Raw genomic sequence first — 18176 nt, forward strand, 5'->3', positions numbered from 1 at the left:
GAAAATTGATGGAATTCGAACTATTTGTGCAAATGAGATTGCAGCCTTGACACGGAATGTTCTAAGTCTCCGACCCTACAGCTAGCTTTACAGAACGTAAGGCATACGATCAATAATCTCGGAGTCTATAAGTCTGGTTAATCCGTGCTAATCCATACTCTAATATTACAAACATAGTAGGAGGGGGGGGGGGGGATTGTAGGTAATGGGGTCTAACTGACCTATTGCTTTTTCAGGGGGGAATGGGATTGTTAGTAATGGAGACTGAAAATCTCATTGCTAGCAATATACCAAACCAGGTCGACCTGGTTTGGTATATTGCTTGCTCGCGGTTCCCCCTGGAAACAATCATGGTTAATTCCTGATGAATTCATCATGATGGGCTAACTGGCCTGTTTTCATTCTCATCGATCAACCTTCACTGGTGCTCCGCCAGCGTATCCCGTTAGCGCAGGCAGGGTTACCATTCCATTTTCATCCAACAAAAAAAAACTGACCTATTGCTTGCAATACACCCTGTCAGGTCGACTTCCACGCAGTTCCCCCTGGAAACTATCGTAGTTAATTCTAGTGAAATTCATCACGATGGGCTAACTGACCTACTTTCATCACCTATTATGTTTCACTGGTGCCCCGCCAGCGTATACTGTTAGCGCAGGCGGAGTTACCATTCCATTATCACCCATTTAAAAAAAAACATAGTAGGAGTGAACTGTTTGTTAGTAGGAAACTCAGGCAGGCTCAGTGCTAACAATGTACCTTGGTTGGAAATATGAAATAATAATGAAGTATAACAGTCACATTGCCAGCAATATATCCCATCAGGATGACCTCCACGCGGTTGCCTCTGGAAACCTTTGCAATTTCGTCACGATAGGCCAACTGACCTGCTTCATCTAATCATTCCTCACTGGTGACCCGCCATGTATAGCGATAGCGCAGGCGGGGTGGTTAAAATAATGGATTCGTCACAATGGGCCAAGCCATTCTGACTGATACCCGTCGGCGTAAATCAATAAGACAGGCGGAATTACTATTTAAACTTCATTTATTGAAACAAAAAGTGCTCTCACACTATATAGTTTCAAATCACTACTCCATATTCCCGAATACTATTTTTTACACGGTTACGATATAACCAAAAAAAAAATATAGAAAGATGGAAAGATAATGAAAAAGATAAAGCAGCTAATTGTAATGAGAACTAAATTTTTATTCAGTAACTTTAGACAAATCAGCTATTATAATTATTATATAAAAACAATAAAACAATAAATTAAAGTTAATATAAAATTCCTTAAATATTAATACTAATAATAAGTAATCCCACAACGCACCACACCGAGGCAGCGTACCCAAGATACTGGCAGCATTACCTCTTTGGATTGCCAAACTTATCTTTTGGGGCAAAGTAGCTACCAGCTCTTGGGTCACCAGTAACCTCGATGAGGCGCGCTGCGATCGTCCGATAAAAATTCTTTGCATCTGGGCCCCACGGGCCCATCGTCTCTACAGCAAATGCAGCTAATTTACCTTACAGGTATTTATAATCCTGATGAAAATAAATCATAATTTATCGTGCGTACTAAGTACGAGTACATTCAAAATCGATGCCGTTAAATGTCAATGCTAATTTTACAATCGGATGGATCGAGACATGTTGATAAATTCGTATAGTGCAAGCGAGATAGGCTGAGAGAAACGACGCAAGTACCTAGATTTATATCAAAGGCTCCAAACCTTTTCTAGTTCTGGACCAATGCCCTCTTTAGATAAAAAAAAAATCATCACTTCTTAAAAATATAGGTAACAACCATATTCATCTCTGAAGAAACCTATTTAATAAAACGCAGAGGCATGAAATGTTAGTTCTGTGGTATGACAACGAATGAGCAATCATGGGCAGCGTTAGGATTCAAAAGAAGCAAAGAGAATATAGGCGGTTATATTAAGGATCGCATGAAATTAGACTTTGGAATAAACAGCGTGGATCCCGATGATCTGATCTTCCTTCTTCTTCGCCGTTAAATAATTGCTGAGAGACGCCAGGTACAAAAAGGAGCGCCTTAGTTCTGTCACAACTACACGAGCATTATTTTTGGCATTTAAACGTTTTCTCCCTGGATATCGAAATCTGAATGAAACTGTTATCAGCACACAATTTGTATCTATCAATGAAATGCGCTTGTGTCTTCCTTTTTTAAAAAATCAAATATTACGAAATTTTGCCCATTTTAGGACTTAAATGGAACATCCACCGAATAAATTTGATTTATACAAATAAATAAATTAAAGAGAGAAGCATAGCCAAAGACCTTCTTGTATTATTATTGAAAACATAATTAAAATCAAATCAGTTTTCTTAGAAAAAAAAACAAAGGAATACAAAATGAGAATTTCGGTTATTTTTCATAGTTATTTATCGAACTGAATTAATGAATTTACAAGAAACATGGTAAGTATATAAATGTTAACAATAGTAAAGTTCACATATTTCGCCATAATTAGGCATGCAAAATTTAAAAACCTAAAAGTATAAATGTTGATTGAATGAATTATTAAAACAAAATTAGTAGTAATGTTATGAAAAATATACAAATATATCAAATACAATTCAATGTCAAAATTTGCTGTTTATAACTCCTGGATTAAATTATGATGTATTTTAATAAGCTCGACGAAAACGTAGACATACGAAAAGTGCATATACCGAGTATCTGAGCTATAGTTCTTTCGCCCAGACCCAAGCGCAGCGAAAATTTGCAAAACACCTACTTTACAAAAGTCCCGAGCATCGCATTCCCTCTTAAAGTCTGTATGTCATTAGCTTCGATTTCAGTATGAACACTCTTCAATCCATTATCTGGGCACGATATTTCCGGAACGTCACTAAATCTGTATCCATTTATCCGAATGTCGACCGCATTTCACTTTGAAATCCGACTATTGTCATGGTATTTCGAATAATGGTGGTAAATAAATTACTGTACTAAATGCCGGTGTCTTAATTGCCTTTGTAGCCGTATAGAGTTAATTGAAATCAGATAATGTGTAAGTACATACAAAATACAATAGGTGTGACTAGAGAGATAATGGATTAGTACCGAATAGCGACTAGCGGGCTCATTGCAATCAATATACCCTATACCCTGTCAGATCGACTTCCACGCGGTTCCCTCTGGAAACCATCATGGTTTATTCTTGATATATTCGTTACAATCGTCTAACAGACCTGATTTCATCCTCACTTATCATCGCTTATTAGAGCCCTACCAGCCTGATTACACCATCGACAACCTTGGATTGTCCGGAGTTAGTTGCCTTTCCTTTTACAGATGATACACCATCTATAAAAAAAAAATCTGTGTAACTACAGAAAATACGGATTTTCACGGGCTCTGCGAGCTGCAATCCTAGTGTGAAGCAAGATACCGCAACATAAAGCATCGTTCTTACCCCCAAGATTTCTGGACGAAGTCAAAACAATTATAGGAAACGACAAACATAGTAAGTTCATAAAATTCCGGTTACACGTATATATAGACTTCGAAAATACAGTGTGAAACATTACTACTTCTATTTCGAATATCACAAAGTGACGTCTCACCTGATAGAAAGTCTCGTCTATAGAGAAACTGCACAGCATTTACTGTGATATCAATGGTGCACCTCAAGCGTTAATATTCCTGAGGGTTACGATGTTATGTCTACCGTATCCTATAATTTCACTGTCATATTCCACCCTTCAAACTGAAACACAGCCATGTGACCACAGTTGTTTGACAGCAACTTCTTAACAGATTTTTAGGTATTTTTTTTAATGAGTGATAATGGAAAGGTAACCCTGCCTGCGCTATCAAACACAACTGAAATGGCAACAATACCCACACCAAATGTTAATACTCTCAAACCTACTATTTGTAACGGAATTGAGATAATACTAACCAAACAACCAGTGATATGGACTTCCGCAAATAACAAAAAATATATATATCTTATTAATTAATTTTATCGTAATATTTGTTAATTATAATTAAAACAGAAAATCATTTACGTGTATACGCCACACTGTGACTGAGAATACTGAATATTTGAGATCCTTCTACAAATACTATCATCATCATATCCACCATTAACTATCGACTGCTGAATATAGGGCTACCCCATAAGGTAGGTTTTGCCAGTAATCGCCTTGCTCGGCAGGCGGATTGGCAACCACAGTTAGGAGTTGCTGCCAATCCCTCGATCATTAAGTCCTTTTAGACGCCTCTTAGGACGCCCACGGGAAAAATAGTTAGTCAATTGTATGCCGAGCCACACGGCATAGAATATTGTATTCTGCTGCATTTGCATGACTGATTTATTGAAAAGATAGTCCTGGTCGATATAAGCTTCTTTTGTAATGTTGGCATCCATTATGAATGTCCCCGATATTATTATGAGAATGAAAGACAAAATTCAAGATAAATAGCTAATATAACATAATAAAAGTTAAAGATATAGTTATTGCTGTATATAAATAAAATATAATACCTAGTATGTCAATAACTAAAATGCCAAAACATAGAAATTTCAATATAAAATATAAGTACTTAAAGGCCGTATTTGTAGTCAAAAATGTCCGATATTAATTTGGACAAAATACAAAAAAAATGTTTCGAATAAAAAAGTGATCGTTCTTTTTTTAAAACCTGGGTTTATATTTAGCCACGATATCATGTAATATACCTACGACACGCAAAAAATAAAATCCAAAAGAGAACCTTAGTCGATTAAAAATGTTTGGAATAAACGCTCTTTCTTGGGACAGGAGGTGTCCATTAATTATGGGAGCTTAAAGTAAGGGAACGGACGGTAAAATTTCACATCAACTTATTCTCTCCTCTTATTTCAGAGAAAAAGAGACAGTGCATAAAAGACACCAGGGATTTTTTGCTAATATTATAAATGTCCTTTATAAACCCCTTGGCGGCTTAACAGCTCAACAAACCGCCATGAAATTTGGTATACGAGTAGATATAGTATTTGGGACGGAGAAGGGCATAGGCTACTTTGTACCATGGTACAATGTATATTTTATAAACCGGTATTACTCCCATAAGCTGGAAGAAGAAAGGGGTCCAAAAGATATCCCCATAATATACCTTACCGTATATTCAAATCTTAACTTACTAAAATTGTAAGCAGATCATGTCGGTATATGGGCGGTGTTTTAAGAAAAAATTATATAAGAGATATAAATAAAGGTAATAAAAGGCAAAAAGTTTATTTTAAGAAATTTTGTATGTCTATCTGTATATTTGTTCTTACATTATGTAAAAACTAATGCACCAAATTAGATTTCACAGTTGTGATCCTAAGGGTCTAACTTAAAAACATATAGATATATACCGTTTAGAAGTATTCTATTTCCTTGATTTCCTACTTCTGAAATCCACGTCATGAAATACAAAGGAGCGGGCAATAAGCCTACAGTTAAAAGAATGAAAAATATAAATATACTTACTGACCCTGCAAAATTTTTTTGCCCCTTACTGCCATCTAGCGAGTCATTTATTTTTTCTAATCAAAATAAAAAAGTATTCTGTCAAATAACAGTAAACAATACATGTTCATTTCGAAATTTAATCAAAATTAGTTGAAAGTTTTCGGAAAACAGAACGAACATCGTGACACGGAACTTATATACTTATATTATTTATTATTATTTTATCAGCCGGTAACTCTCCACTGCTAAACATACATAAGTGGGTTTTGTATCACAAATAAATTACTGATTGATTGAAGAATTGAATCTTAATATGTAAAATATGCCGTATGGTTTCAGCACAGAACGTGCCACCCCTTCCTTTCCCGTGGGTGTCGTAAGAGGGGACTAAGGGAGCTTATGGTTGAGCGATGGACAGCAGCGTCCCTCTTAAAACGTCACCAAAAGCCAAACTGCGGTTGCCAACCCGCCTGCCCCCTTATGAAGGAAGCCATATTCAGCAGTGGACAGTCAACGGCTGATAGAACAATCTATCTACATAATATATATACTAGATTTTATTTCCGTATACACTGGTGTACCAATACCCTTTTCATCACTATATCGGTATCATACCAAAACTGTGAAAGTGACCAACAGGCAAACGTGGGAGTATATTTATGTGATACCAACATACTTTCAAACAAATGGGACATAAAACTTCAACTTTCTAAAACAATACAGACAGAATTACACACAAGTTTTTTGTTTAATAAATATACTTTTACACGTTGAACATGCTGCCCTTGGCCCATAAAAAACCCATAATATATCAGATAAGAGTATAATTATGGTGTCTTTCATGTTATCTACGGACCAAAAGTAAACATGGAATAAAATAGTTTAACACACTCGTTTAACACACAATTTGTATACCTCGATATATGGGGTTGATCATAGAGGACTTATATTGTTTTACCATACATTGTTACCTATATATCACAAAATAAATAAATAAATAAAACACTGTCTCGCCTTCCGAAAGTAGATTCGATTCCCAAACTTTATTTAACATTTATATTCACGAAAGATGATTTATTTATTTATTGGTCAAGTTATCTCCATATAACATTACAAGTCTGTATCTATAAAAAAAATTATGTCTATCCTTTGTCTAGTTTAGTACCCACAGTACAGGGGGAACGGTTTGTTAGTATTCCAAGAGACTCTCAAGGGACTTCAGTCTTAATTGCTAATAATACCCTATCAAGTCAACCTCTACGCGATTTCCCCTGGAAACCATCGTGGTCAATTCTTACTGTATCCGTGCTGTTTTCATTCTATCGTATCAGGCTCGCCGGTGCCCCATCAGGGTACAGGATTGCCATTCCATTATCATTCATTAAAAATGCCCACAGTACACAAGCGCTTTTTGGTTTAGGGCTAGATGGCCATGGTACTTCTCATGTCTATAGGCGACAGTTACCACTTTCCATCAGGTGGACCGTCAGCTTGTTTGCCATTCTAGTTGCATAAAAAAAATGGCGTTGTGTGATATATTCGGAATTATTTGTAATAGTTTTAAACTTTCGCGTTATTTACACATTTATGTTATATATCATATTCGGAATTTACCGCGAAGTCAAGCCAGAAAAAAATGCCGCTTACTTCAATCCCGCCGCGACCACGACATAGTGCAATTTACATCTTAAAGTCGGCAATAAAAATCAGGTATTAAGTACCATATACCAGGTGGTCTACCATGAAACGAAAATCCGAATTTTCGGGCTCAATTTCGTGTTTTTGTTCGTACCAAAATCGACCCAATAAATGAAGCTTAACATTTGGTACATCATAAATACTATCCTAATAGTCAATATTTTAACATTTTTAATAATTTTAAACTGTATGTGTTATGTAATTTTAATAGCAAATTTCTGTTTCGTTCATGCCCATAAATTTCGGAAAATATTTTATGGTAGGCATCTGTAATCGCATCGCGTTATGTTCTTTATTCTTTATTCTTTATTGTACACAAAACATACTGGTAATTACAATTCATTATAAACATAATGTACAAAGGCGAGCTTATCTCTAATAAGAGATTTCTTCCAGCAAAACCTTTCCATGTTAATGTGTTATTTTATAAATAAAAATAGGCAGTCATACGATCTGCATATATTGCATAAACGCATAAGTTATGTATACACAAAGAATAATACAAACTACACATTATAAATTACATAAAATACCCTGTAAACATACACATATATTTACACAAACATACATATACACATACATATATATACACATATAAACATATATAAATATACATACACATATACATAATACGTTCCAAATATATTTGTTATAATTTAAATATTTATTACTAGCTTATACTCGCGACTTTGTCCGCGTAATATTTCTTATTCCTCTTTAGTATGTATATATAAATTTTTAGACTATAGAGCATCGAATCTCAAAAACGGATCAAGTTTTTATCAGCTAATTGTCAAATTAGCTGATAAAAATTTGACCCGTTTTTGAGATTCGATGCTCTATCTATTTTTTATCAGCTAATTGTCTAATTGTCAAATTTACCTTGACGTACTATTTAAGAAATAAAATTACTATTTACGCATTCAAAAGATGCAGAAATTATAACACAAAATAAATATAGTTATATATACTTATAAGTTATAAAAGAATCACTCGTGACTATTTATCGTACAAATTTGTATGAAAAACTTGACCCGTTTTTCTCGAAGCATTTGTATGGAGACACTCTATCTATATAATCTAAGGTACCTTATCTATTCATTATGAAATACTGGGCCGAAATTTTCAAATGACGTGACTGAACTGAATTCTCACTCTATGCCTTTGGTGTAGGTTTAGTGTACTAAGCTATATAATTTACTATAGTTTTTTAACTATCCCACGCGAACTCTAATGTTCCGTGATTTTTTTAATGGGTGAAAATGGATTGGTAACCCCGCTCGCGCTATCGGGACATATACACCAAGAAGGCACCAGTGAAAGATGATAGGTGAAAATGAATGCAGGTTAATTGGCCCACCATGATGAATTCGACAAGAATTAAACATGATGGTTTCCAGGGAGAAGCGCGTGGAGGTCATATTGCTAGTAATGGGGCTATTAGACCCCATTACTAACAATCCCTTTCCCCTCAATGTTCCGTGCTTAAAAGTATCTAAAATGTTGATCGGGGATGTAATGTACCACCATGCAAAATTTCATTTAAATCGGTCCAACAGTTCCGAAGATTACTCCGTACAAACAGAAGGAGAAACAAAAAATTTGAAAACAATCTAGATTTGTTCGATTTCACTTCTAATATCCTCTGACTCGGTTTTAGGCGTATTTTTTTCTATGTACAGGCATTCAACCTCTATACTTTGTATATGTATAAAAGTTTATTATCGGTGAGAGACAGATCTCTCAGTAGCATTGTGACCTATAGTACAATAGGTTTAATACAATATAAGTACATGGAAAAGAAACAGGGGTTCCTATGGGTGACCGCTACGAAAACTGAGCTATTTAATATAAACAAACTTTAAAGTCTTCTATTTCCCTATAGGCGCACCGTCACAGCATGACGATACTGGTAACACGAAAGCCGATAGATAGTACTCGTAGACACAAGCCAGTAGTATCAGCTGTGCACGTGGGCTGGTCTATTTCCGGGACGGGGTCGACAGCCGGTGCCCTTGCCCCGTCGCATCGGCTACCGGCGGATACCGGCCGAAATATATATAATAATCTCTGACATCGCGGCGAAATTTGATAATTCTAATATTAAATGCCGGTCCACTGAGAGAATAATCATTACGTTACGTTATAACAGAGTCGGCATCACCCTTCTATTGGCAATATTGGAAAATGAATCTATGCAACCAACTAGAAATATTAACACAATAAATTAATGATTTTTAATAGTGATACCTCAGTCCAAAATATTGTAATCGATAGGTATCATAAAAGATCTAGCAATATCAGGTAGATATACCCTATCACTTCGACCTTCACACGGTTTTCCCTATAAACTGACCAAGACAATTGTTGATAAATTCATCACGATGGCCCTAATGACCTACTTTCATCGTCACCTAAAACTTCTCACTAGTGTCTCGCCAGCGTATACCAATAGCGCGGGCGGGGTCACAATTCCATTTTCACGAATTATACAATTTGTAATTTGATATTCGCCGTATGGTCCCGGCATAGAATGGGCCACCGCTTCCTTTCCCGTGGGTGTCATAAGAAGCGACTAAGGGAAGGCGAGGAATTGACAACAGCGTCCCTCTTCAAACATCTCGAAATCCTAGCTGCGGTTGCCAATCCGCCTGTTAAGCGCGAAAACTACTGGCAAAACCCCCCCATGGGGAAACTTATGTTCAACAGTGGACAGTTTTTTTTTTGATGGGTGAAAATGGTATGGTAACCTTGCCTGCGTTAACGGGATACGCTGGCGGAGCACCAGTGAAGGGTGATATATGAGAAAGAAAACAGGCCAGTTAGCCCAACATGATTAATTCATCAGGAATTAACCATAATAGTTTCCAGGGGTAACCGCGAGGAGGTCGACCTGGTTGGGTATATTGCTAGCAATGGGATTCTCAGTCTCCATTATACTAACAATCCCTTTCCCCCCAACAGTTAAAGGAATAATAATGAATATAATATTAATGTACACGTAATACTTACCACATACAGCGACACAATTATACAGATCCACACACGATAACATACCTGAAACAATGAGTAACAACAACATTACTATAGATGACATAATGGAAGCCATATTGACACAATTAGGAGGTCACGGAACCCACACAAACAGTTATAGTGAGTACATAATAAACCAGAGATGTATAGAACACAAGAAGGGCTCACAAAACAGTCACTAAATTTTCTGTCTAACTATAATGGCCAATGTTGGGCTTACCTGTAATCAGCGCATATATTTTAACATAACCTTAACTATTGCATAACTATTATGGCGTGAATTTACTGGGTACAGAGGAATAACACCTGAGTCCTCAGGAATGGCAACGCATGGGAGGTATCATGGGTAAAATAGTATACTCTGTTATGTACATGGTACTGCGCTCATGTCTATAGGCGACGGTTACCACTTTCCATCAGGTGAGCTGTCAGTTTGTTTGTTATTCTAAGATGTATAAAAAAAACAAAAGTCGTAGATAGATCACAAGTATCATCTTCAATCTATGACCCAAAATAATCGCCCTTTATTTCAAATGTCGAATGTGAGAAAAATAAAATCGGAACACGTCGTAATTAAGATCATGATATGATGAACACATGTCGTATGTTCATGGCATAGAATAGGCCACCCTTGTGAATGTCGTTATAGACGACTATGGGAACAACATTAAATATCCCCAAAGCCTGATCGGCAATTACAGACACAACCTCCAATAGCGAGATGCCTACGTTCAGCAGTGGACAGGCAATGACTGATATGGAAGGAAAGGGATTGTTAGCAATTGAGTTTGACAGCCCCATTGCTAGCAATATTATATTATTAGGTAGACTTCCACGTGGTTCCCCCTGGAAACCATCGTGAACAATTCTTGTTGAATCCGTCACGATGGGCAACTGACCTACTTCATCCTCACCTATCACATCCTTCACTGGTGCCCCCCTGTATATACCGATAGCGCGGTTGGGGTTACCATTCCATTCTCCCATTAAAAAAAATTGCTGATATGATGATGATGATGATGATGAATACATAGGTAACATACGAATATGAAGCGTAATTGAATGAATGCATTTGCATTATTTATACGCTGCAGCAGTGAAATCAATACGTTTTGTTATCGATTGCCGAGTTCTAGGTAAACAATTAGGTACGATTTACACTGTAATTTTTAAAGTACGCTATCTAACTTTTTTGTTCTGATATTTAAATCGAATTTTGCCACGTTTAAATTTCACCACATTTAAATAGATTTTATGATTTTAATCTATATTGCTAATGAATAAAACTCTACAGAATCTTTTTGTTTTTTTTAATAATTTTATTTTATAATGTTCTGCTAATGTGTTGTTTTTTTTTTTTTTTGCCAAATACAAAGACTAAAGCCAAACAGATGTAACTTATTTATCGTTTGTAGTTAACCAGATAGATATAATATAACCATCAACCACACAGTACCCCAACAATATTATTTCACTAAGACAAGTTTCTCATCATCATTATCATCATATCAGCCGTTAACCGTCCACTGTTGAACATAGGCCTTCCCTTATTGGGGATTAAGTTGTAGTTTCAGTCAAACCCTTTAACGCTGAAGGTTACAAGGAATCGGTCACTTAATTAATAAATACCTATTTAATTAAAAAATAATAATAATCATAAAGCAAAGAAATGACAACACATCTATGAAATATTGTTCTAATACGTAGTTTATGACAAAACATCAAAAGAATTTATTTCAAAAGCAATTTATGTACGTTGACGGGAGAAATTTGATTAATGTTTAGACAATTTTAACTTTTCTACGAATATAGTGCTTTGATGTGCCTTTTATTATTTCTATTATTAGATATTGTACTGGCATATTATTATACGCTGGAAATATCTACAGACTAGTTGATATAACGCTTGTCAGTGGTAACGGAAATAACACCCCGAACCAAATTGCATAAAAACTTCACTTACCATTGTTAATTATAAAAAAATTAAGGAATTATATTTATTGATGGGTTAAATCAATACGTACTATGACTAGGGATTAAATGCGCTTTTTCTTACAAACAGTACCATGTACGATCAAGTAGCAAAAAATATATAATAGTAATTTTAGTTCCTAAATTGATCTATAGAGGCAGCACCATAGTTCAGTCATTAATCGCTTTCAGTTAATATTTCATACGCATCTACAAATGTAAAAATGAATACTGAAAGCAAATATCATGCAATTTTCTACTTCTGAGAATAGTTTTCAATATACATAATCAGGGAAGCGGTAATCTTTAGTTCGAATATGCCATAAATCTATAGAAAAATAATAATTTTTAAATTACATAAGTATAAATAAAAAAAAAACATGTTTTGATCTGATAGTCGATCTGAATTAAGTAATGCAGTAACGAAGTAAAAATAAAATATAGGTATCACCATTCCTTGTCATCTCCAGGATGTCGTAAGAGGTGATTATGGAAATACAATATAAACCAAAGCAAGAGAAGGAAAACTCGTAATAAAACCCTATATGAAGCCAGCGTTGTAATATATTAGGCCATATCCTCTTATCGGGAAACACCCATGCCCAAGAGCGGGGCGTTAATGGGTTGTTAAGGTGAAGGTAAGTATACTATATCTTCCTCAAGAATAAACTCATGACCGTTCTTAGTCTTAGCATTATGTATCAATAGTGAACCAGCGTCTTGATGTTTGTAAATTTAGAGTAGATACTACATAGATTAGGAGGGGGGGGGGAGTTCGATGGGTGAAAATGGAATGATAACCTCGTCTGCGCAAACGGGATACGCTGATGGGGCGCACCAATGAAGGGTGATCGATGAGAATGAAAACAGGCCAGTTAGCCCATCATAATGAATTCATCAGGAATTAACTATGATAGTTTTCAGGGGGTACTGCGAGTAGGTCGAACTGGTTGGGTATATTGCTAGCAACGGGGTTCTTAGTATCCAAATAATCCCCCTGGGAACCACCGTGCTGGATTCCAGCTATATTCATTACGATGAGCTGACCTGGTCCTCTAGACAAGTGACAAGCGAATTCGTCGATGGAATCGACATCGCTAGCGAGTCCGTAAGTTGGAATGAGTCATCCGGTATTGCTGTCTATCTCACGAACTCGCTAGCGATGTCGATTCCATCGACGAATTCGTTTGCCATTTGTCTAGAGGCCCTGCCTTTTCATTCTCCCCTATCATGATAGGTCTCACTGGTGCCCCACCACCTATACCTATAACTACACCCTTACCGCAGGTTCCTTTATCATCCATCAACACAAAAAACTAACGAGATACTTTAGAAAATCTCGGCAAATTGAATGTAAAATTTATTGTAAACTTTTGGCTTCGGTATTTTCATAATAGTACTAAATAAGGAAATAAACATACCAATATTTAAAAATAAATCTAAAACTCGACATTACTCATTTATTATCTATGACTAGGTATTTAAAATTTAACGAAACAGGAAATTAAATATTTCAGTCTAGACGACCATGTCACAGTATATAACAATAGTAGACGTATATGTGACAGAGAATTTGAACAGCTCAATTTTGTGTTCCGAAACATAACATTTAACACAGGACTTTCTTAATCTATATACACGTACCTATTACAAACTTGTACAATGTCTGTACATATAAGATATTTAAGAAACATTGTTATGAAGAGTCTTATAAGAGCAATAAAAGTCAAAACAATATTTTCAGATTTCTGTCTGTCTGTCTGGATGTTTCTTACGGTATAACGTCATAACTACTGTATCATATTAAATGTTGTATTTAAAACTGTAATGTATATTGTTGTTAATTACTTTGTAAATGACTGTTTGTTGCCATAAATAAATAAAAATAAAAAAATAAAAATATGTTCCTGAAGGTCTAGCGTAAAACGTATATGTCATCTTGATACGCCTTTTAGAAATAAAAATTCATTGGTTTCCCTCCTACTAAAATTCACGCGTAAAAAGTCACGGGTAAAAGCTAGCACAGTGTAAAGTACGTCTACTAAACAAGGATGCAGCTGCATCTTCACGGTCTGTGAACAAACCATTATCTAAATTCAATTCCATTCCACTTCCCTATCTGGCCAACCAAAAAATCCGTTACTTCGCTCCAGGTGTTTTTTACAATTTTCCAGTAGGTATAAACAATAGACCGATTCCGAGTTTCCGACAATAGCTCTCAACGAAGCAGCACAACAAAATAAATAAATACATTATGTATTTATTCTGTGGTAGCACATTGATCTAGCCGTGAAATCGGACGATGGCGTATAACTGCCGATAAACACATTTGTAAAGATAACAAAAAAATTAAAAATATCTCAACCATTTTCATGGATTAATGAATCACGGTGTTTGCCTCATATCTCCGATATTGGATATTAAAAAAATACTTGTAATCGCTATTCCAGACTTGGTTCCGGTAAAGCGAAGCTCGAGAACGTAATAAAAAGAGAAAAATGAAAGAGGAAAAGAAAAACCTAAGGCTACAGAAAAAACATGAACTTAACGAAGTAGCATAAAATTTTAGTCAAGAACTAACGCCTGTGACGCCATTTTGTTTTATAAATATCCCCTACTAATTAGTGTTAATCGATTTCTTGCGAATGAAACGCACGATATTGTTATCTTAATCGATAAGTATAGAAAAATTACGTAAATGGGACTGTGTTCCCTCCATTTTATGGGCTTCGCAGCGAAATAACTATCCCAGCCCTTGTATATTCAAATGAACATCCGACATCAACCCCATGTCGTTAACCAACAATGTTGTGACTTGCGAGCTTTCGTGCTGTTTACATATTGTTAAGGGTAAGTAATACTTTCATGTTTGTTTTTATATTTATAGAAATGATAAATAAACTCTCGGCTTTCATAGTGAGGAAGTCCAAAGACATCCTAAAGACGATGTCTCACTAAATAGAGCGACAACCTCAAAAAGTAACTAAGAACCATTCTGTATTTTAGACTCTACTCCTACTCTAAGGGACTGACCTATACACAGCAATAGACAATGACGATTAGCGATTGTAACTACTTATACAGATAACAACTACACTATCTGGGACATTCATACAGGATAGCTGATTTTTGCATAAGTAGCTTCAATTAAGGTAAAATGAATAAGAATAGACGCAAGAACTAGCCAGCAACAACGTAATTTCAGGGAGCTCACCAATTTTTCAGAGTGTCAACCCTGCCCTTGTAATCAAGCTTGCGTGCGGACCGGTCGCCGGCCTGTAGTAATCAATTATAGAGCGTCTACAACAAAGAGACCCATCTCTAATTGAGCATTCGTTGTTCAGTACAATTACTAGATAGATAGATACGTCATAGACTCTTCATTTTTACTATCATTAGTAATTATAACTTAAAATTATACATACTGAATAAAATGGAAATCAATAGTTTTAAGGTAATGTTCCACCAGTGAAATATATTTTTTTTAATTCATACATTACAAATATGATGTAATGGCGTGTGATCCCAGCATAGAATGAACCACCCCTTCCTTTCGCGTAGGTGTCGTAAAAGACACTTAAAAGAACTTAATGGTCGAGGAATGAGCAGCAGCAGCTCTCTTAAAACATACACAAACATCATCAAAGCCTAACTGCGGTTGCCAACCCGCATGCCGAGAATGGCAACTGCTGGCAAAACACCCCTTTATGGTAGAGGCCAATATTCAGCAGTGGACAGTTAATGGCTAATGAGATGGGATTATTTGAAAGTAAGTTTATTTTTACCTATTGGAACTTTAGTACCTTGATAAATCTAAAAGCAATGAAATAAAATGACTGGTTTAAACAATTGTGTTGCCCATATGACAATAATCATTGCCTATGAATGCCTACAACACCAGGTGATATGAACCCCTGCAATTATTTTACCTACTGCCTAATATTAAAATCATTAATCCATAAAAATACTAACCCAAGTTAAAACCAGGACAATATGAAATTAAACATAGAAGTGCGTAATTAAGCAAGACGTTGCAGTAATAAAAAATCTAATATCCTTCAAAATGCCTATTTTCGGCTCGTCCTTTCGTCCGCCTACATAGTTCAGAAATAACCGCGAACGTCACATTGTACCATTGTACGCTTGTATCTACCTAGGTTAGGGTGTATAAGTATACATGGCCCTCTATTGTATCACCACAATAATATTTGAAGCTATTGTTGTCACTTGCTTACTTAATGAAGGTATTGGAAATCTTAGAACGTGAGCAAGCGAATTGGAAAATCTAAATATAAAAGTTGTAGAATAAAGTAGTGGAAAAGATTTTAATCTAAAGAACTCTATCAGTAATCGAAGAAAAACTGTTTACACTGAAATATAATCTTATATTATTAACATTGAAGTAAATCATTATTGAATGATGACATTCTACATCAAATAAATAATGAAATCACAGATGCTCTAAAGGACTCGCAAAATCTCGATCCCTTACAACAAATACAATGAAAAGGTGTCAGAATACCCGAGTAAAAGGTCACAACGTATTAGACGAATAAAAAATACATAATATTCAAACGAAAACGCCGTGTAATGCGGCGGAGGGAATAGGAGCCCTCATACAACTTTCCGACAAAAGCTCACGTGAGTGCGGGGGCACATTTCGCTGACTTCTGGTAAGAATTTTAACAAAGAACTAACCGTAAATTGCAATTGCGACCTTAACAGTAATACCACTGAGTCCGATTTCCTAACTATCATCGAAAAAGCTTGAAAAAAGGTGGGTCGTATTCTAGTCAAAGTTTAAACTGGTATGCAATGCAACACATTCGATACTGCGTCTGTCGATTTTGAATCTTAACACTGAAGCCAAAGATTCTGTTTAAATCAGTGTGATTTTTAAGGATTCGCGTATGGATTTTTTGCCGGTGGTGTGTCACATTGTGCCAAGCTGTGGAGTTGAACGAAATGCCTAGCCTACCAAGTTTATAGGTGACGAGGTTTTGTTTCAGTTTTCTTCTTTTGTGTAAGTGCATGTCAACAGTAAGTTTTCATTTTGCATGCACTTTTTTACCAATGCAAATAATTATTACTGGCTGCTTTGCTGATCTTTTTCTTATTTACATCTTATTGGTGCATTATTCAACATTAAACTAAAGTTATAAATGTTTTATTTCTAAGAATCATTTACAAGACTGTAACTATCACTTGTAGACATAACAACCTTGTCATCACAAGTTTCTGTATGTGTTTTTATGATCAAAATTGGAAACAATATTATTCCCGGATTGAGCAAAATGTACTTATTTTCCACGCTTTTATCCCTTAGATTCGAGTATGAAGGTCTTTATCGTCTATATGTAAGCGTATTGGGTATGCCAGATGTCCTTCATTGTAGAAATAATTTGATCCCAATGATGGAGACTGTCCAAAATGGAACTAAATGTTCGCCTTTTGGGCACGCTTCCAATAAGCTGTTTTGTAACATTTACAAAACTACTAGATAATTTTTTCTAAGTAAACATATATTTTATAATGTCAAGTGTACTTTATTATATTTGACCTATCGCTTTATTAAATTTCACTCCAATCAATCCAATAACTAATTATTCTGTACTACACTGTGATTATTGAAAATCCTTCAACAAGTCTTGTTATATTATATTCCCTTAGTCGCCTCTTACGACACCCACGAGGAAGGAGAGTGCTCTATTCTATGCCGGGACTACATAGCAGTAACTTATATATAATATATACAACTTTATTTAATAAAACAATAATTTAAACGTCAATCAACATTAATGTCAATAAGTTAACTTATATCTTAAGAGCGACAAGTAACAAGGTTTGACAGGAGGTCACATATTAATTGCCAAGACCTAATAGAATTGTAAAAGTAAGACTCTAATTTATTGATAACTAGAAGTAGAAGAAAACTACGGTTTCGCCTGCATGATCTAAGTGTCTTCATTAGAAGACTGCTTCTTCG

The 18176-nt window shown here is 35.5% G+C and overlaps 1 protein-coding gene across 3 annotated transcripts in view; it reads right to left on the minus strand.

The window, feature by feature from the left end:
• The window catches only part of LOC113513933 (protein tweety-like), a 133694-nt gene that overhangs the window by 77286 nt on the left and 38232 nt on the right, over positions 1-18176 (minus strand). The window lies entirely within an intron of this gene.

Source organism: Galleria mellonella, unplaced genomic scaffold, assembly GCF_026898425.1.
Source record: "Galleria mellonella isolate WM207_F2 unplaced genomic scaffold, CSIRO_AGI_GalMel_v1 utg116, whole genome shotgun sequence".
Classification (NCBI taxonomy): Eukaryota; Metazoa; Arthropoda; class Insecta; order Lepidoptera; family Pyralidae; genus Galleria; species Galleria mellonella.